Below are 22,833 nucleotides of genomic sequence, written 5' to 3' on the forward strand. Positions count from 1 at the left end.
GATTGGAAAAGAACCTGTTGCTCTAGTGCTTTAAAGCACCAACCTACTACACATCAGCATCATTTCTACTTTTACTTCAATGCAATTTATATTAACTCATCACAATTGTAGTTGATATAACCATAAGATATTGCTGGCTCAACCTATTGTAGGCATTGCTTCCATTCTCTTGTAGACATTACTTCCATTCTATTGTAGGCATTACTTTAATGTGTCCTCATACATCTTTGCCATCATACAGTACATCTTTCCCTGCAATGCGATCGCATCGCAGGTAGAGAATACTGCACTAGACAGGGAGGGCGACACAACGGAAATGAATGCCACGCCATACTGCTTTTTTGAGCAAATATGTGTGAGGACATAGCTGTACAGATAAGGATTTTAAAACTAAGCAAAAATTATGTTTTATACAAAAACAATGTTTGTTTATTCAATGATGTGATCCTATGTTGTGCGCTGTTTGTGTCTATTCGGGTGAGCACTTTTATATGGACACTTCATTGAGTGTAATAAAGGTAAATTGAGCAGTGGTTTCGAACAAAAAAGGAAAGTTTTAAATAAATAATATATTTATCTCAAAGTGGTTATAGGTTTTACTGTGCTCTCTACTTGCAGGACATCTGAAGCTTCATAGATATTAATACTGTATCCTGTGAGAACCGGATGGCGCTCAGGTTCTCACTATAACATGATAAATCACAAGCTTGTGTACCATTGTTGGTGTCATACCAGCTGCCTGTGACTAGTATGCAATGTTTATCTCAAATAGCCAGTGGCTGAATAACTCTCATCTCTACAATATAAAAAGCTGAAATGATATATAATTAGCACTCCTGGAGAAAAGCTTGTGCTAGCATTAATAAGGACAGAAGGAGAGTAAGTATGGCTCATATTCTTACGGATCTTTGTTTTGCATATACTGGAAAATAGTTTATTATTCTACAGTTGCAATATTTTGTACTGTTATTTGCACATGTTTATTAGAATGAACCACATGTAGTTAAGGAGATGCTACTTTTTTTTTATTAAAGTCAAACACATCTATATGCTGTGCAGACTGAAGTAGAGAGATTGCTATAATGCAGCAATAATGCAGATTTTACAGAGATAATTAACAACAGATCTCTTCACACAAAAAAATACAATATTATGCTGGCAATTAAAATAATCTAAATTATAACATTATTCTGATTAAATATTCTAAAAATAATGAAATCTTGTTAAAGGTCACATGGTCAGGCTGAGCAGATACCAGATAGGTCTCACAGAAATAAATACAGTTAATGGCATATGATCCAGGGTTAGTAATGGGATTTTTACTTACTGTATATGAAACATACAAAACATTATTATACAATAATCAGAGACAGTGTTGGTATGTAGAATAGAGCTGAAGAAATCAAAGACAGCAAAAGACAGTATATAAGTTTGCAGGATAATGGTGTAAACTACATTTAAACAATGAGGTAGATGTGATCCAGTGAAGAAGACAGAAGACATGAACATAATAAAGGATGGGTGAAACCTAGAACAGAGATATGCATGTGCAAATACAGGGCCTTATTCAGGTTTGTTAGGAAATCAAAAAAGCAAGTAACTGGGCAAAACCATGTTACACTGCAGGTGGGGCATATGTGTTCAGAGCATACAGGATATTACTGTTCTGTGTGTGGTGGTGTTCCCCATCATCCACACCCCAAAATAATTCTCATGTGTAAGAAACTCATTTATTGGCTGGTTTCAAACTAGCTTTGCTTTACTTAAGCTGCCCACTCTCCAGTGTGTACTCGGACAGAGTGTTTAGTACAGCCTGGGACCTTGTGTGCAATGACATAGGAGGCTACAGATGTGTCCTCATAGATTGTTGCTGCAGGTGCACCAAACAGCCTCTCTTGGCACTCCATGTCCGGTGAGACTCTGCTAGCAACACAATATGACTAGGATGCAACAGGTGACTGTGCTGATTGATTCAATATGCAATACTTGTATGTCAGCCCACTTTTACCAGCCATCTCCCGCTGTGTGATGTATTGAGGCTAGATACATGAGGACACATCTGTACTTCCTAAACACGTGGAAAAGCTGATGTTCAGAAAAATAAACTACAAATTCCACAAGGAAGACCTCTCAAACCAATTATGTCAAAGTACAGAGACTTCTGTAATGGTGGATTCTAGTAATGATGATACTAACACTGATACTGTATCTTCCTAAAGCCCATTAGTAGCTTGTTTTGTGGGGGCCCATACAAACTAAGCATTTCAGCTGCAAAAGTGGCAGTCCCTTTCACTGAAGTGCATGGTTTGTTAGACTGTACATGTCTTTTTAATATCCAACATAAGGGTGGGTGGGAGGTCCCAAGGACAATTCCACATTGCACCACTTTTCTTTTCAGAATTATGGTTTATAGGTCAAAGTTTTTGGGATCATTGTAATTCTTGCAAGGCCATGTCTCAAATTAAAATTTTAAATCAATGAATCCTGTACTTGCCTTTCACTACATACTCCACTTCCATTTCTCTGTAATGTCATTGAGCCAGTACAGATCTAGTTCTTGATTAATAAAAAAAAATGTTATGGGGTCGTATACTGTAGTTTATTTTACTGCCATCCTGTCTGTCATTAATGTGTTGTAATGTTTTATATATGTGCTATATTCTTTTAACCTGCCATTTGTTTCTGCCAAAACTAAAACACAATGATTAAGTGATTCATTGGCAGACTGGAGGAACTTGGAAGGAGTGCAGGAGATGTGGGAAAAACTGAAAAGTGCAATACTAAGGGCAATAGACCATTGTATCAAAAGGGTTATGAAAAGCACCAGGAAAAGGAAGTCAGTGTGGTTCACAAAGGAAGTATCAACTAGTGTGAAAGCAAAATAGATGGCTTTTAGGAAATACAAACAGAATCAAAATAATAACAACAAAGAGGTGTATCTTGACAGATGGAAGGATGCTAACAAAGTGATCAGACGTGCAAATGCAGAAGCTGAGGAGAAAATGGCCCAGTCAGTAGATAAAGGGGGTAAAACTTTTTTTAAGTATATAAGTGAAAGTAGAAAATCAAATGGAGGAATAATAAGACTTAAGACAGTGAGTGAGAATTTGGTGGAGGGAGACAAGTCAAAAGCAGATCACCTAAATAATTATTTTTGCTCAGTATTTACTACAGAAGGAGAAGGGAAGGGGGCGCAGTTAAGTTGCAAGGACATTCATAAAAATAAGGTAGATTAAAGTGCATTTACAGAGGAGAAGGTCCTAACAGAACTTTCAAAATTAAAAGTGGATAAATCAATGGGGCCAGATGTGATACACCCAATGATTCTAAAAGAGCTAAAATATGTGCTGGTTGCACCATTAACAGAATTATTTAGCCAGTCACTAAATACAAGTGCCATTCCAGAGGACTGGAAAAGAGCAAATGTAGTTCCACTGCACAAAAGTGAAAGCAAGGAAGAAGCAAGTAGTATCTACAGACCAGTAAGCCTTACATCAGTAGTAGGGAAAGTAATGGAAAAACTATTCAAAAAAGAGTTGAGGAATATATTAAATAAAACAACTTACAGGATCCAAAACAGCATGGATTTACTGGTGGGAGATCATGCCAAACAAATCTTATTGACTTTTTTGACTCTGTGATTAAAATAATAGATCAAGAGGGAGCTGTAGATGTAGCATATATAGACTTTAGGCATTTGACACTGTCCCACATCGCAGACTGCTAAATAAACTTGAAAGCATGGAGGTGGATTATAAAACAGTTAAATGGATAAGAACCTGGTTGCAGGATAGGAAACAGACAGTTGTAGTAAATGGAGTGCAAGCTATTAAGGGAAATGTTTCCAGTGGAGTACCCCAGGGATCTGTACTTGGACCAGTTCTCTTTAATATCTTTGTTAGTGACATTGCAAATGGTATTGAAGGGAAAGTATGCCTTTTTGCAGATGATACACAGATATGCAACAGGGTAGGCACACCAGGAGGGGTAAAACAAATGATTAAGGACCTAGGTAGGCTTGAGAAATGGTCAAGAATGTGGCAACTGCAGTTTAATGCTAAAAAATGCAAAATCATGCACTTGGGTCTCAAAAACCCAAATACTAAATATAGTATCAAGGGTACTATAATGGAAACTACTGAGGAGGAAAGGGATTTAGGAGTCACTATTTCATGTAACTTAAAGGCAGGAAAGCAATGCAACAAAGCAATGAGAAAGGCAAGTCAGATGCTTGTTTGCATAGGGAGAGGAATCGGTAGCAGGAAAAAAGAAGTAATAATGCCACTGTATAGGTCATTGGTGCGGCCTCATCTGGAATACTGTGTCCAGTTCTGGAGACTATATCTCCAGAAGGATATAAATACATTAGAGAGCGCACAAAGAAGGGCAACTAAAATGGTGTAAGGCCTACATAACAAAACTTACTCATAAAGGCTAAAAGATCTTAACATGTATAGTTTGGAGGAGAGAAGAGAAAGGGGGGACATGATAGAAACTTTCAAATATACCAAGGGTCTTAACAAAGTTCAGGAGGGAAACATTCTTCAAAGAAGAGAAGTATTAGAACTCAAGAACATACACTGAAACTGGAGGGAGGCAGGTTCAGGGCAAAGTTAAGGAAAAATTACTTCACAGAAAGGGTAATGGATAAGTGGAATAGCCTCCCATCAGAGGTGGTAGAGGCTAAGACTGTAGAGCAATTTAAAAATGCTTGGGGTAGGCATATGAATATCCTTACAAAGAATTAAGGTTCAAAAAGGGTTGAGATTACCTAAAGGATAAAAAAAAATGGGCAGACTAGATGGGCCAAGTGATTCTTATCTGCCATCAAATTCTATGTTTCTATGTTTCTATGATGAATTAGAATCACAACTAAAACACGAGGGTGTGCACATTTCTGGTATTTAGAGTATTTTTATTCTTAATTCAAATATGTTTGTGATTTTCCACTTAAATTTCTGATACAGAAAATTTTCTAAAAGCATGATCAATGCTGCAAATTCTGCTTCATATTTAAAAGTTAATAATATATTGCATTCTCTAGCCCATGATTATTCTAAATGAGGAAAATAAGCATTGTTCAACAGAAAAAAACTAGGCCTGATAGGAAAGATCCAATTGCTTATTTGAATTCAGCTCAGAATACCAATCATGGGGCAAAATTGCTGTTGACCAGTGTTGTCAATGTAAATTTACCAAAATGAATTTATATACTGTATGTAATCTATATATGGTAACTGATACTAGTTACCATGTTTTTCACATTTTATAGTTTTGTATTATTTTACCCACACCTACCACTTACATAGCACCTATGTGCTTCTTAATTAACCCTTACAAAGTTCTTCATTTTGACCTGTGTGCTGCCCTGGGGTGGCCAGCCCATGCTGACAGGATGGGGTCCTGTGCCCCAGACTCATACCTAGTCTTAGGGACCCTCAGTGAAACAGAGACGCCTTGCCATTCACCCTGGGGGCTTAGCCCTACATTTGAAGATGTAAGCAACCAAAGTTTCTGTATTTTCTGATATTATGTAGTGTTATTTTTCACACAGTGTGCATTAGGGAAAGCAAAATGTTTCTCCTTACTCAGAATTACCCCTCCCTTTTAGCACCTGAGTGACATCACAATCAGATTGAGCAGCTTGTCAATAAATGTGCATTATCATTTAATAAGTAAGATCTTTATAATTAACTATTAAACAATTAACCTATGGTGTTGTTTCCAAGTGCATATCTCTGCTGTCTAGAGAGGAGGGGGCCCACATGGACAATGCACACAGACCCTCTCCTCTTTTGCGGGCAGCACAGTAATTTCTGAGCACCAGGATTACTAAAATACCATAGTGCTGTGCCAGAAACTAGTGCGCATGCGCAGGACTTTTGGAAAATGGCATAGCTACTTTTCTCCTGTGCATGTGCAAAACACTGGGAAAAGGACTGCCACGCCATTTTCATAGTGACTTGTGCAGAGCTACTCCTGCCTCTGCAGGCCTCTGCAGGGGTAAGTATTCAAGAAATGGGTGCAGCGTTTGAGGTGTGGGCCAACCTGGAGACAGGGGCCCATGTGCACCGAACACCTTGCACCCAAGAAAGGTGCAATATCACTGGTTCTTAACATAGAAACATAGAAACATAGAATTTGTCGGCAGATAAGAACCACTTGGCCCATCTAGTCTGCCCCTTTTTTTTTTTTATATTATTTTTATCTCTAACCTTATTTGATCCTTATTTCTTTGTAAGGATATCCTTATGTCTATCCCATGCATGTTTAAATTGCTCTACTGTCTTAGCCTCTACCACCTCTGATGGGAGGCTATTCCACTTGTCCACTAACCTTTCTGTGAAATAATTTTTCCGCAAATTTCCCCTGAACCTCCCCACCTCCAGTCTCAGTGCATGTCCTCGTGTCCTATTGCTTCTCTTCATTTGGAGAATGTTTCCCTCCTGGACTTTGTTAAAACCCTTGATATATTTGAAAGTTTCTATCATGTCCCCCCTTTCCCTTCTCTGCTCCAAACTATACATATTGAGATTTCGTAGTCTTTCTTTGTATGTTTTGTGATGTAGGCCATGCACCATTTTAGTTGCCCTCCTTTGTACAGTTTCTAATGTATTAATATCCTTTTGAAGATATGGCCTCCAGAACTGAATACAGTATTCTAGATGAGGCCGTACCAATGACCTATACAGTGGCATTATTACTTCTTTCTTTCTGCTGCTGATTCCTCTCCCAATGCAGCCAAGCATCTGACTAGCCTTCCTCATTGCCTTGTTACATTGCTTACCTGCCTTTAAGTCATCTGAAATAGTGACTCCTAGATCCCTTTCCTCCTCAGTAGTTTCCAGTATAGTGCCATTAATACTGTATTTAGCTTTAGGATTTTTGAGACCTAAGTGCATGATTTTGCATTTTTTGGCATTAAACTGTAATTGCCAGACTCTTGGCAATTACAGTTTAATGCCAATGGAGTATGGGAGGAAACCAGAAAATAGATGCATGATTATTCACAATATGGTCATCACATACAAATTCAAAAAGTGTATATTGCTATGCAATGAAATTACATTTAGTAGAAAACTATACTGGGACTTTAAGAAGAGTACACCAAGTTGACCAAGCAAAATTCATCAAAGGACTACCACAGGCATGGGTAACAATAAACGTGTGTTTTTCCTATCCCACAATTTATTATATCTTCAATTGTGAATTAAAAAATAACATATTTTAACATAGTTAGAGTAGCTAGCCCAGAGGTTCCCAAACGTGGTTGTCAGGGAACCCTAACAGTCCAGGTTTTAAGGGTATTCGTGACTGAGCACAGATGGTTAAATCAAATTGATTGAGGTACTGTACTAATTAAGTCCCCTGTGCACAAGATAGGTTATTGTTAAAACCTGGACCATTTAAGATGCCTTGAGGACCATGTTTGGGAACCCGTGATTTAGCCTAAAAATGTTTTAAATATGCATCCTTGTTCTGTTATCTGTCACAAACACAATACAGTGGACACAGGTCTGCTGGTGGAGGGTCCCACAGAGAAAGAGAGAAAGAGCTGCTGTCATTTATGGGATACAGGACATTTTTAGAGCCTCCCATTATTTATATTTAAAAAAAAATACAATAGTTTTGAGTATGGAGACCTGCATTAAGTACTCATCCCTATGACCCAAAGCTGCTGCACCCCTGATTTACAGTCTGATTTATATCATTGCTTCACAAGCATAAGACCATGCAGGTCTAATATAATACATGTATTACTAGGATATAGATAGATATATAGATTGTATATGTATATATATATATATATATATATATATATATATACAAACAGAAAATTCAGCACTTACCATAGCAAGCTCACTTATCCTCACAACATCAACAAATAAATGATGGGGGCTTAGTTAATGAATAGGCCAATGCACGGGAGCCTGCAAACCGATCGCCAAGGTACCCTACCTTAAGTAGGTGGCCATGGGCTACATGCACCCCACCTTATGAGTGGTGAGTGCAGACATTGCACCCCTCTTCTGGGGTGGCGAGTGCTGTTGTTTTATATTTGTTGGTATATATATATATATATATATATATACACACACACACACATAGAGAGAGAGAGGAGAGAGAGAGACTACTGGATAATGATATATAAAGTATACAAGTAGATAGCAAGCAATCTGCAAAACTTTGACAAGCTACATGTAGCTCAGATACTAAAAGCATAAATATAATTTTTTATAATACAGCTAAATTCAGACTGTAAAAAAAGTATTTGCTTGTTTGGGAAATGATGCTGCATGTCGTTGTCCATCTGGGTTGCCTTACACAATGACAAGGTGAGAAAAAGAGCAACCCTGATGAAAGACTTCTGATGATCTCCCACTACTGGTCACATAGTGCACTGTAACAAATAATATTCTCCTCTTCAGGATGGTGGTTTAAGTGGTGATGGGAATCCTTTCCCCAGAGGGACACTGCAGTGAAGTCATTTTCCACAGGTTGTGCTTGGCTGATGTAAACATTACTTCTCCTGTGAACTTCACCATGTTCTGTGTAGCACTTGTTTCCAGTTCCCTCTTTACACGTAGCCCCACCTCTGCGCTTTTTCTAAGTTAGAATTAAATAATGTGTCTGGCTCTCCAGGTTAACCAGCACCTCTGACATTACCCAGTTAATTTCATGGTGGGGAATAGGGTATTGTGTAGTTAAATTCTTTGTATATAAAAAATGTGCTGAAAAAAAGTATGTTAGATGGTGTATGTAGGGAATGTATATCTCAACAGTGTATGTAAGTATTGGTTTCTATTAATATTTTCTACATTTGAACCCAAAATAAAAAGTCCACAAATTACTGTATCATTGATATATATGACAAAATAACTTTTTCATGTCTACATGTAAATGTATGTTATTGAACAGATTTTCGGAAGCCTAAGATGACACCCAAATTGGTAATACTGGTGACAGCTGTGGCCCTTGTCTGCCTGGTACAACTTGGGAAATCAGAAAAGGCAGAAAAGTAAGTTGTCATGTTTATTGAACAAAATTTCATATTCACTTATATAAATTAATTTTGTTGACAGCATGCTATTACTGTATTTATAAAATATCTGTTGTTATTTTAGTCTTATACCTTGGTATTTTTTAATACTTAAATCTACAGTACTCTCCAGTGGCGCACGCAGGGGGGGTTTCCAAGCACCCAGAACCACCCCCCATCCACCCAAAAAAAATGTAAAAATTTTTGCTGCATTTTGCAAGCCGAGTATTATTAATGGCTGTCTAGCGTCCTCTGCAGCCTGCTGTCTTCCTGGTGGCACTTCTAAGTGCTTAATAAAAGTTTACTTTATTTTAATTATAGTACATATATATCCATGTGCATACATATATACACATGTATATACATACATATAAACACACACACACACGATATATATACATGTGTATATATACGTGCACTGTATACATATATGAGAAAGAGCCCGCATATCCAATATACTGCTTCAAGAAAACTTTTATAAAATATTCAGAAAAAGTTCACATAACTCCATATAAAGTGCATGTATCCGGAATAAGGACAATGATAGAGGTATACAAGCCTGCCAGGGTGGTCATAGATAAGTCCCACAAATTCCGGTAAGCGCCAGCATAGTGTCAACAGCTGTTTCGGTGCCCCATGAGCACCTTCATCCAGTCCTGTCAGTGTCAGTCAATCTGCAGGCTTCCATTTATTATTTGGCATTAACAGTATATTATGAATGTAATATATGGAGTAAATTTGACTGAAAGACCGTTTTCCTTCAAGCTTAATTATACATAACAAGTAGGGATTGGAAACAGGGGTGTAAGTTTATGCCAGTAGTTCGGAGTCAAGTACATGGCGTGTGTGTATAAAAAAATAAAAACATTATATATATATATATATATATATATATACATATATATATATACAAACGATTCCAGCAGCACTCCCAAACAACAAAATGTAACTGTCCGGTGCCCTCCTAGACCCGTATGGCAGCGGGTCATATGTTGCGTCCTGTCGGCGGCACTCCGGTATCACAAAAGCACAACAGCAGGTTTGCAGAAATAACAACGTTTCGAAGTTTTATTTACTCCGTCTTCAGGATATGATAACCTGAAGACGGAGTAAATAAAACTTCGAAACGTTGTTATTTCTGCAAACCTGCTGTTGTGCTTTTGTGATACCGGAGTGCCGCCGACAGGACGCTATATATATATATATATATATAGCGGGTAAGTTCAAGACATCAAAAGGACAAATGGGCAACTGCAGTGTTTCAAACAAGTTTACTACAGGCTGAGAGGCAGAGCCAGTGCAATGGCTTCTTACACAGGGTACAATAGATACAATAGTTCAGCTTATAAGTGACAGCAATTCAAATGAAAAGTGTATACACAGCAAAGACAGGGTTAAGTTTGTCCAGTCTAGAGAGGGCTGCTAATGGTGCAACCTCTACCTCACATTCCCACTCACTAACTCTTTTAACAAGGGTTCTATATCTTATCTGGTCTTTCTGGAGAAAAGAGTGTGGTTCTTCCCTGAGCTACAGCAGGTTAACCATTTACTTAGAATGTGGGAGAAAACCACTCTGCCACATACCTCACCCATTGAAAGGCGTATCTAAAATTCCTGCAGCGGAAGCTCAACTCTCCAACTTTGATGAGGAAAACAAATTTCTACATTCGTATGTAGACGTACCGGTCTGTGCAGGACTTCAAAAGTAAAAAGCTGAAAAGCCAGGTACCACCATGTCAGGCTTGCATTAGAATTGTTCATGGGCTGCAACCATTTTAACTATGTATGATCAGTTAGAATGGTAAACCTGGTACCACAAAGATAATACCTCAAAACTTCTAGAAACCATTTTATAGCAAGGCATTCTTTTTCTGCTACAGAATACCTATTCTCTTGTGGGAGAAATTTCTACACAGAAAAAGAATAGGGTGTTCAACGCCATCAAACTCCTGACACAAAAATGCCCCCAAGCCAACATCTGTGGCATCTGTTTGTACCACAAATATATTGGCAAAATCTGGGGACTTTAAAACTGGGCCTTTACACAATAAGTTTGTAACTGTGGAGAAAGCAGACCAATTCTCCCTGGACCACTCAAGTTTACTTAGAGGAGAATAAAAAATTTTTTTGTAAAGGCAGCTGCAAAGGTAAAAACCTCCTGTAATAAAAAAGACCTGAACTCTTTCCTGGTGGCTGGAACCAAGACATCAACTTGTGTTTGTAGCTTACTTTTAAGAGGCAACAGACACCCACTGCTCACCACATACCCTAAATACAGTTTTATTTTTACCTAGAACACATTCTTTAAATTAGCTGTTAAGCCTGCCTCTCGTACAGACTGAGGAACAGCCCGTAGCCTATTAACATGGGCAATCCAATGATGACTATATATAACAACAATGTCCTGGTATGCTGCAGCATAATTCTGATGAGGATGAATCACTCCATCCATTAACATCTGAAAAGAGTCTGGAGCACCAATCAAGACAAAAGGCATTATTTTAAACCGATAGAGGCCTAAAGGAGTAGAAAGAGCAGTTTTCTTCCTAGCCTCCTCGGTCAACTTAATTTGCCAATAACTCTTCATAAGATCAAGGTTATATATATATCTGTCAAAACCTAATCCATCAAGCAAGTCATCCACTTTTGGTTATGGGTAGGTGACAAATTTTGACATGACATTAACTTAGTGGAAGTCTACTCAAAATCTTGTATAGCCATCTGGTTTCTGGACCAAGACAAACCAGTCGCTAAACGTCTCCTCAATCACTTCTAACTTCAACATACAGTATATTGTACTTCCTTTATTACCTATTCTTGTTTCCCCCAAGGGAGGCTTCAGCTTGTCTGAACCCAAAGGTTCAAGATAGGGAGAAGACCCACCTGGGGAATCTGTGGACCAAGGTCACTATGGCCATTACCAGGGTCTACAAAAAACCTTAGTCCTTCCATGCTTTCAATAAATTAACATGGTTTATCTGCTTACCTCCATGGGAGTAAGGTTGGGAGACCTCATAATTTACTTCCCCAACCTTTCTAATTACTTCAAATGGCCCTTGCCAATTTGCTAGTGATTTGCTTCCCTGAGTAAGCAACAACAAAAGAGCTTTATCCCCTTGTGAAAAAAAACTCTTGTTCGGGCATTGCAATAATAGAAAAGTGTTTGAGCTTCCTGAGCATTTGCAAATTTTCCCAGGCCAATTGACCTAGTAGGTACATGCAATTATGCATCTGGACCATTTATTGAAGGATGCTTTCCCCCTCCACTGGCTGTTCTTACTATGCTTTTCTTTCAAAATTGAGAATATTATGTTGCTTACTCATATAAAGATGTTCAAAAGCAAGTAGAAGCACTGGAACTTCCCTGATTGCAAGTAACAAATAGGGTAGAAGCTCATCCCACATGTTTACTGTTTCTGTAAACTTCTTCAACACTGACTTCAATGTTCGATTGAATCTTTCCACTATACCATCAGATTGGGGATGACATATTGAGGCTTTGAAACTTTTACACCCCCTGCATCAATTTGGACATAAAGTTCATCCCTTGGGATGAAGGCTGGTAACAACAGGCTTACCAGAGTCCTTGGAAATAAATTATGAGTCTTAGACCAGGGGAGGTCTCAACAGTAGGGTGCCTAAATGATGCTGCTTATGTAAAAATCCATAACCCTCAGAGGGTCCCCAGGTGATGGGGAATTGCAGAAAACACTAATGGAAGGTACAGGAATGGCTGCAAACTGTGCATCCATAGAGCACTCTCACAATGTTCCGGCCATGTTGGGCAGCAAGGACACGCTCCCCTCGGTCTGCATGTGTTGCCTCCATCCTGGTCAAATCAAATATCATGGGAGTATTGTCTGAAAATAAAATAATTACAGTAATTGCAATGTGCATTCCTGGGAGCAATGTGTTTGCTATTTAGATATATGAAATATATAGTAAAGATAAATCACCCCAGAGTGGTAAGTGTATGGCCAATACAGTATGTAAAATTAGTTTTCTCTATTGTTCTACCAAGTCATGCACTCTTCTCAGAATGTGAATGTCTTCTATTTGTTTAGATTGTCTTGTAAACTTAAATTGGATTTATTAAGAGACAGGTTATCTTTGGTTTTAAACTTCCACCTTATAATTAAGTTATGTGTTATTTTGAATGAATTTTTGTGACATAACTTCCATGGCCAACAGTGTTTCATCCTCAGCATATAATATATTTTGCTATGCAGATTTTGCATTTTCTTAGACAATTATATTGCTAGACTGTCAATAAGAATAAGGATAGATTAAAGATTATGTTCTGAATATGTTCTGAGTATGTTCTTTTTTTAAGACTGATTAGCAGATGCTGGGTGGTTACAGTGCATAGGGTGTAGTTGGTATGTCAGTGCCTGGTGTCACAATTATGATATATTCACCTCTTGTACTGCAGTGTTTTCAGGATTCTTTCAGCTTTGCTACAGACTTCAGCTTCCAAGCTGTTGTACCATTCAGTGTCAGATTGTGTTACAGCTGCAGCACTATCCCAGGCTGATTGTACACCTGTGCAGATTTTTTTATTGCAGCAGTGTTCACAGGAAACAGCATCAGCAGGGAGGAACCAATCAGCTGAAACCGAGGGGTATAAATCCTGAATCCCAGCACAGGCAAATTGCCAGTGCTTTGTTTTCTATCAACCTCCTATGAGCTCCTTCCTCTCCTGTTGTGTTCTAGACAAGTGCAGTTTCTATCACTAGCACTCCCTGGCTCCCTGAGCAATCCTGGAGAGCTGCTCTGCTCCACCATCACAGCATCTCCTTATTCACTGGTGCATTCCTGAAAAGCTGCTGCTTCAACTCCATTACAACATCTCCTATTTTGCTGGTACATCCTATCCCAGAGTTCCTGAAAAACTGCTCCTGCCACTCCATTGCGGCATCTCTTAATTCACTGGTACGGCCTATCCCAGCGCTCCTGAAAAGATGATCCTGCAACCCCATTGCAGTATCTCCTAATTCACTGGTTAATCTCATCCCAGTGATAATGGACTCTTAGTGTTTGAACTTCCCAGCTATTCTATTGTAATACATTACTCCAGTGTTTCAGTTCCCATGTAGCTGGTACCACATCACCAACTCTACTCACCTGTGACAAAATCCAGTCAGGTGTTCCTGAATAGCCTGTTCCATCTGTGAATGAATAGACCTTATATTAAACCTGCCCATTTATGTCCAAGCCAAAACCCAGCAGCTCAACCTAGTCCAGATTCACAAGTAACCTCAACCATGACAGTAAGCGCTGGCCAAATGGTTCCAGCAGGCAGTGCTGGTCTAGGCACAGATATGCTGCAGGTCATTGCAGGCTGTTTGGAAGGACTTGAGATCATACAGTTACAGATGGTAAAAGGCCTACAGGATCTCTCTGCTCATCAGGATGGATTCCAGACAACGTTGACAACTTCTCCACCCCAGTCTGCTGTTCATGATCCAGTACTGAATCCTACTGTGCCCTCTAAGATCCAGGTGGCCTCATCCTGTTTGTCCACTCCCACTACCAGGAGCTCTTCATCCAATTCAGCAGTGGTTCCTCCTGCCGTAAGTTCTACAATCAAAACTAAGGTTTCCACCTCTCCATTGCTCACACCCCCTGAGAAAGTGAATTTATCTTTCAGCCATTCCCAGACTCTCAATACAGCTGATTCCGATCAACTAAGAGCCTTCCAGAAAATGCTGGTAAATTTTAAAAACATTCCAGCCAGCATCCTCTCGGAAATACTTAAACTCTTTGGAAATCATTCTGGAGCAAATAAAGGCTGCTGCCACATATCCAGAGACTAATAAATCTACTGGTTTGGGCCATTCTAGTGTCAAAGTTCTTCCCTTCATACAGACAGAATTCTGCATCAGAGTTTCCTGTGGCCCAAGAAACTGAATGCCAGAGGTGCAGCTATGCCTCTGCTTCTTTTGTGGAAGTTCTCATCATCACATTAACGATTGCACCCTCAATATGCCAAGAATACAGTAGATGACAAATTTCAATGCTAGAGTGTCCGTGTTTTCAAATCATCCCCTGTAGCGTCTGCAGTTCCAACTCCCTCTAATTCCAATAGTGGTGTCGAGAAATTTGCTCTAGAAGAAAAGCAAATTTATGATTGGGGTCCACTGACAAGGAGTTTTTTTTAAGTTTGGGAATCAAAATAGGATGTTCTTCGCCAGAACAAGGTCTGATCCTGTAGCCTTAAAAGAGAAATCTGATCTGCCAGCCCCAGGAATGGCATGCAATGTTCTAGATCTGGAAGGATCATATGAGCCTCTAGTTCCAAGTGAAATATTTGTCAAGTTAATCCCTAAAGTAGCATCTGATTCTGCAGATCCAAAAGGGGCATCTGTTTTGCCAGCCTCAGAAGAGGTATCCAAAGTTCAAACCCCAGAAGGGGTATCTTAGGCTCAAATTCCAGGAGGGACATTTAAGTCCTATGCCCCAGGAGGGGTTTCCAGTATCAAAGATGCAGACATGGACTCCTGTAAGCCATATCCTTAGAGTGTCTCTATGTTCCAGCTACAAGATGTGTCATATAAACATCTAGATTCTGCCTGTTCTGGCTCCAGTCCAGTTCTTGTCTGCTACAGTAAAATACTTAAGTTTGTCAACTCAGGAAGAGGTTCTTTTTGAACTCCTAAAACAAAACTACAGGTACTGACGGCTTTCAGTGACTCATTAATTACAAATTTAGTCCAAAAACGTTGAAATCAATTTCTTCTAAGAACAGTCTCTATAAGGAAGTTCCTTCGTCTGTTCACTTTGAAGGAGATTTAACCCAAATTAGTGCTTTAGCACACCAGTATCTTTATAATATTGAGACTGGATCACCTGCTAATATCACTCCAGCTAGTGCAATTACATTTTTCCTACAAGCCTTCAGGAGCAAAGCCTTAGAGTGGGCTACTACTCTTATTGAGTCCAATATCCGATGTTAATCTCTCTGCTTTTATTATAGCCATTCAAGAGCAATTTTCTTCAAAACCAGTCTGTTTGGAATCATCTAAGTGTTCTACCCAATCTATGAAGAGTCCAATTACAGCACAGTCCTCCTTATCATCACTAAACAGCCAGATCCTATTTGTTCAGTGTGTCAAATATTTCCAGGCTAAAAAAGGTGAAAGTGTAACGGACACAATAAAAGACTCTCAAACCTTGGATTTGAGAGTTACAAGCATTTCCTCGTCTCTATCTGATAGCAGCTCTTTTAAAAGTTCTAATGCACTGGATTTATCATTCTCTCAGCCTTTTAAAGTTTCATCTGTTGTTCAGTTCTTTGATCCATCGCTTTCTGAACAAGACGATGCTTTGATGAGACTATGCATCAGAGAATGCAGAAATTTGATAACTTCAAAGTCAATTCAAAGACAACAGACTGTGTTAAGAGTTGGTTACATTTCCTTTAACTCTACTTCCAATTCCTCACATCGTTCCAAACTCATGGAAACACAGTTTAACATGGATTTTGATACTTCTAAAGAAGATTGGCATCTTCTTTTAGACTTGGGTTCAGATTCTGACTTTTTGATCCAGTTCATGATACTACTCCCTACTTAGGGGGACCTATGTCCTCTGGTAAAGCCTTTTCGCAGGAACTACCAATAAGATCTTCAGATTTCGGCAAGAAAGGTCCACATTTTTCTACACGAGATATCATCTGGATCTACGATTTCAAGTACTTAACCTTTTTGTTCTACAGTCCCAACAAAGATTTTCTTATGCTATTGATTCAATAGACTTTCTAGATTCCGCTCACAGTGGTGAAGAATGGTCCACTTGTTCAGAAGGCAGAGGTCTTTCTTCTGGAGATGAAAGCCAGGAAGACATTTAAAAGTTTGTTCCTGAACTTCTCTGGTTTTCTCTACTACATTTAGTTTTAAGGACAATTCTTCAAGTTCCTCCAGCTTCAATATGGGGTCTGGAGTCCACCCCTGAAGAGGGGGGTACTGTCACAATTCTGAGTAATCCCATTCATGTATCAAGTGATTTCTTATGCCTTTCCTCTTGTCCTGCAGTGTTTTCAGGATTCCTTCAGCTTTGGTACGGACTTCAGCTTCAAAGTTGTTGTACCATTCAGTGTCAGATTGTGTTACAGCTGCAGCACAATCCCAGGCTGAATGTAAACATGCGCAAATTTCTGATTTCAGCAGTGTCCACAGGAAACAGCATCAACAGGGAGGAACCAATCAACTAGACCCAGGGGTATAAATCCTGAATCACAGCACAGGCAAATTGCCAGTGCATTGTTGTCTATCAACCTGCTGTGAGCTCATGCCTCTACTGTTGGATTCTAGACAAGTGCAGTTTCTATCTCTAGCACTCCCTGGTTTCCTGAGCGATTCTGAAGGGATGCTCTGCTCTACCATCGCAGCATAACCAAATTCATCAGTGCAGCTAACTCCAATGATCCTAAAGGGCTGCTCTGCTCCACTATCGCAGCATCTCCTAATTCGCTGGTATGGTCTATCCCAGCATTCCTGAAAAGCTGCTCTTTGAACCCCATTGCAGCATCTCCTAATTCGCTGGTATGGCCTATCCCAGCATACCTGAAAAAACTGTTCCTGCAACCCCATTGCAGCATCTCCTAATTCGCTAGTACAGCCTATTCCTGCATTTCTGAAAAGCTCCTCCTCAACTTCATTGCAGCATCTCCTAATTCACTGGTTCACCTCATCCCAGTGATAAAACTTCCCAGCTACTCTACTGCACTGGTAATCCATTACCCCAGTGTTCCAGTTCCCATGTAGCTGGTACAAAATCAACAACTCTACTCACCTGTTACAAAATTCAGTCAGGTATTCCTGAATAGGCTAACTGTTCCATCTGTGAAAGAATAGACCTTATATTAAGCCTGCCCAATTCTGTCCTAAGATCTCAAGCCAAAACCCATCAGCTTAACCTAGTCCGGATACACAAGTAACCTCAGCCGTAACACCTGGTAGAGGATGCGGTCCAAAGGTGCCTGCTTTGCCCTGTCTCTCCCTGTCTGATCCTGCGGCATGTGTGAGGTTCCCAGTCTTCTGGTTTTTCAGTCCATATCCTATGCGGCTGATGCTGATGTGTCTGGCTGTGGTGACTAATGATGATATCATTGGTACTGGACACCATGCATGCTGTGTCAGTTGTGGTCCTGGCAGATGACTCCTGTTGCACACAGCTCTCTCATATGCAGTTTGTACCCAAAACCTGCTAATGAATCTACAAAAGGACTATAAACATATAAGAGTGTTTTTATCTTTATTGTTTTAATGTTATTTGGGCCCACATTAGCACTCAACTAAGCAGCTCACATGTATCCTCACTAGCACAGAGCATATTATTACTATTATTATTATTATTATTATTATTATTATTATTATTATCATTGAAATTTACTACAGTCAGCCAGCCGGTTTATGAGATGTGAAGTAACAAATTGCATGCACTTACCTTTTACTGATAAAATGTCAGTTATTGCTTAAGAAATATTAATTTCATTTATCAAATGTAACTGCTTTTTTCATTCACCATTTGTCAATTCAAGTTTCATCAAACATAATTTGTCATTTCAAATGCTAATTAAAATTACAAACGTCACTTTACCAAACATTAGTTTCACTGTAAAATATTGCCTGTAATTACATAGACATTACTGTTCATAGTTCACATATTGATTCACTACTGCTGTTATTTTCTGAAAATATTTTTTTTTGTCCTTGGTGTAGGGAGAAGAAAGGCCACGATGGGGATGTTGCTGGTGAAAAAGATCCAAGAGGTGTGGGTGAATTGCTTAATGGAGTGCTAGCGCCAGTGGAAGAGACACTTGAGTCACTTCTGCCACTTAAATAAAATGTGACATTTTATTACAGAAATACATATTCTATAACATCATTGGAAATGTTTTTTCTGTCATGATACATTAACCTATAATACATATGAGCATAACTAACATGGCATTCTAAGTGTCTTTATTATATGATTATGACATACAGTATAAGTTATTGAAAAATGTATTATACAACAGAACATGCAGGCCCTCATATCAATTTACTCACATACTTCAACGTACTTTATTAATGACCAATTATGCTAAACCAAATACATATTTTTATTTGATTGGAGGGATTTTTTTTAACACATCACAAAATGAATTAGATGACGATGAGCAAAAAGGTAGAAGTTACTTATGTAAATTTTAAACTTACTGTTTCATGGAAGATTTATCTTTCCCTGTAATACACCCACTTATAATAACACCATTTTCCCCCATAATTTGTTCCTTCCTATAGTACTATATGTATCACCAACATGACTATATGTTTCTTGTTATCATAATTACCATTTGTATCACTAACAGGTGCGTAGCCAGAACTTTGTGGGCCCCATAGCAACATTTTGAAGGGGCCCCCGTCCCAAATCTTCTAGAGAGACACTTCTCTGCAGCAGTTGTTAATTGTATGCCCTATAATAGTGCCCTAGTTCATTTTCTGAACCATAGTCGAGCATTATTTAATGTTATGCCCCATAGTAGTGCCCTAGTTTCTTTTATGTGTCGTAGTAGTGCTTAAGTCCACCCTACAGTATGTCACATTTCAGAGCTGCCAGTACACATTATGCCGCACAGTACCCCCAATTCACATTATGAGATATACTGTAATGCTCAGTGTTCATATTGTGCCACATTACAACGCCCCGGTTCATATTATATAACATTAAAATGCCCTTCAGTTCATTTTATATCACACTACAATGAGCAGGTCCAGGGGCATACCTAGATATATTGCAGGCTCCAAGGAAAAAGTTTGAAAGGACCCCTATGTACCATTCAATGGCGAAAAATGTATATAACACATGTAACTATGACAGGGAAGGTGGGCCCCTCTCAGCTCTGGGCCCCACAGCAGCTGCACTGCCTGCACCTATGGCAGCTACGCCCTAAATCACTAACATTTGTTTACAGTCATAAAAAAAACCTGGCCTCTCTGGTACAGATTGAGTGGTGTTTTGCTGCATCTGCAGTGCAAATAAGACAGTCTGAGAGGACAGAATTAAAGCATAAATTACAGTGTGCATTTACAGACTGCAAATCATCCTAATTATACTAGCCTTACATTCCTCAGTGTTGGTACTTGCATAGTACTTGGAAGGGACAAACCTACCAATTTTTAATTTACCTCATTAATAAAAATAATAATAATAATAATAATAATATCTACTATATCACTTACAGCAATCTAATTTGAGGATCATCTCAATTACACTATCATTTACAGTCTCCAATATTGTGTCAGATTAGTACTTGGATCGGATAGCACCTATCCTGGCAATATCTCTAATACACCTATATTACTGTCACCATATCCACCACCATACAACTTTTTACACAACCAACATTTACTATCATTTTACCATTGGATCGCACTAATCTGTAGTCATTATCCCAATATACATCAAGCACCATATGATCCCACTCATTACCCTAGCCCTCTCATCTCTTTCCCTCCTTTTTTGGTCATTAATATTTATACTACATACACTTAATAATAGCAGACCCCATACGGTTATTTACAATCAATCACGTATATATTCCCACATGGAATTTTACTTGATAGGTATTTCCTAACCCTCCCCTTTAATCCTCATTGCAATTCCTATATAGGCTGTTATATATAAATATTTTATATATTATAATATCTTGCTTGTTATGTAGAGAGGTGAAATATAGTGTAATGTATCAAACAATGTTATTTCATAATGCCAGCTGTTATAAATAAGTAATTCTGCACTGGAGCCAGCCCACACATGGAATGTACATGATTATGGTGGCATGAACAGAGACTTTTCTAGAAAACCCCTGTGCTGCTAGAAATAACTGGCATGAGCCCTGAGCAGGGGGAGGAGCCTGCTGTGGGTGGCAGCTGAGAAAGGAGTGGAGATGATAGGGGAGGGACAAGAGGGACCTTACTAGGGATGGGCATTGGTGGTGTCATTGATGGATAACCTTGATGGTGTAAACCCATCTGGAAGGTATCCATTGATGGTTTTACCCATCGATGGTCACCCCTGCATTTCTGTATAATGAAATGCGAGCCTATCAGAGCCCGGGGGCACAGCTTTGTGGGTGTCAGGTGCGGGGCTAAGCTCCGTGCCCTGACACTGAGATAAATAAAAACAACTATTCAGTAGCAGTGAACCATCGATGGCGGGAAACCATCTGGTTCTCCCACATTGACGGGAAAAGTATTCGACATCGGTCATCAACCATCGATTATTTCAAATCATCGATGGTCGATGGCCACCCTAGACCTTACCTCAGGAGAAGAAGGATATGGAACAGTTACTGCTGGGGCTGGGGCTGTGAGGACGCTGCAGGGTGCCGTTACCATGGAGAGCTGCCATTACTGCTGAGAGCTGCTGCTAAATGGAGAGTGCAGGAGCCAGCATTCATTGATTAGCAGCTGCTGTGGTACTGCTGGACCTGTCTGGTGAGAGAGAGACCGTGGCTCCCTTCAATTGGTGACCATGCCAGTGGAAAGGACAGCAGGAAGCGTTATATCCATAGTACCCACCTACCACACCAATCACACCCGATGAGTGCATATGGGGCAGCAGCTTTGAGCTGCCAGAAGTGCTGGACACTAAGAGGCTGACTGAAAACCACATCAGGAGAGGATTACTCCATTGTGACAGACTTATACTACAGCTTATAAACAGCATAGAACATTTACCCCTGCACTATTGGTGTTGCAGAATATATATTAGAGACAGGTTACTCTTTACTCCACACTTACTCTGCTGACATTATAAAGACAGCTTTAAAGTTCTAAATATATTTGTATCAATGCCAGTGAGCTGGATGGAGTTATTATGGCATGTTTTATGTGACAAGATATATGAACTCATACTTGCCTATCTTTGAAAACTAGTTTCAGGGAGACTGCAGGTGGTGTTATACTACACGCGTGCAGTGCGTCGTTGAGGGTGTGTGACTAGACACATCTAGCTCCACCTATGGGTGTTTCTATTGCCACTCAGGGGTGTGTCCTGCAGCGACAAACGAAAACTAAAGTACTAAGGGGACTATTCATGAAGCAATGAAAAGAGTGGAGAAAAGGACTAGTGGAGAAGTTGCCTATGGCAACCAATCAGCTTTGAAGGAAAATGTAAGGGAGATGCTGATTGGTTGCCATGAGCAACTTCTCCACTGGTCTGTTTCCCCACTCTTTTCACTGCTGCATGAATAGACCCCTAAGTGCAGCTTCCTGCCTTACCCTGAGGGGTTTGTGTCTTCCTGGCATGTTAAGTCACAAGGGTACCGACACACATTGAAAAATAAGTAGTCTGACGTGCCGGCTCACTGCAATATCACTAACGTGCGGCACTCCACCAAATTATTGTACTTGTCCAGCTGCTCTTATATAATAAAGAATAAAACAAATCTCACAATCGGCATTGGCACTCTGGGAACTTCAAATTGATGAGCCAGCATTCAAAAAATGCATTCCAATGTTTCTGAATTGAATTGTTCCTCAGGGAACACTCATGTAGGGCCCTAATAAAGTATCAATATAGCCACATGTGAAAAATAGCTACATAAATAATTATGAAAATAATACATATATAATAGAACCGTATACCACCTACTGTAAAATAAAGTTTGACAACAAGACATAAATCAGAAATGCAGAGCAGTGAAAAATGCACCACCCTGTAAGACTACAAACATATATAAACTGGACACCTATATCAACAACTATGGACCTGATTCAGACCTTATCGCTGCTGTGCCTTTTCAC

General features: G+C 39.4%; 2 long non-coding RNA genes across 2 annotated transcripts in view; one reads left to right on the forward strand and one right to left on the reverse strand.

Moving 5' to 3' along the window:
- Nucleotides 1–785: 785 nt before the first annotated feature.
- On the forward strand, nucleotides 786–18,986 carry LOC135051188 (uncharacterized). The gene is made up of 3 exons (XR_010242105.1): nucleotides 786–879; nucleotides 8,920–9,019; nucleotides 18,763–18,986. It is a non-coding gene; the product is annotated as an uncharacterized LOC135051188 (long non-coding RNA).
- Nucleotides 10,297–22,833, reverse strand: part of LOC135051189 (uncharacterized) — a 78,190-nt gene continuing 65,653 nt past the window's right edge. Inside the window, exon 3 of the long non-coding RNA XR_010242106.1 lies at nucleotides 10,297–12,900. This is a non-coding gene — a long non-coding RNA (uncharacterized LOC135051189). The remainder of the gene's footprint in view (nucleotides 12,901–22,833) is intronic.

The sequence above is a fragment of the Pseudophryne corroboree genome, chromosome 2, assembly GCF_028390025.1.
Source record: "Pseudophryne corroboree isolate aPseCor3 chromosome 2, aPseCor3.hap2, whole genome shotgun sequence".
In the NCBI taxonomy this organism is placed as follows: domain Eukaryota; kingdom Metazoa; phylum Chordata; class Amphibia; order Anura; family Myobatrachidae; genus Pseudophryne; species Pseudophryne corroboree.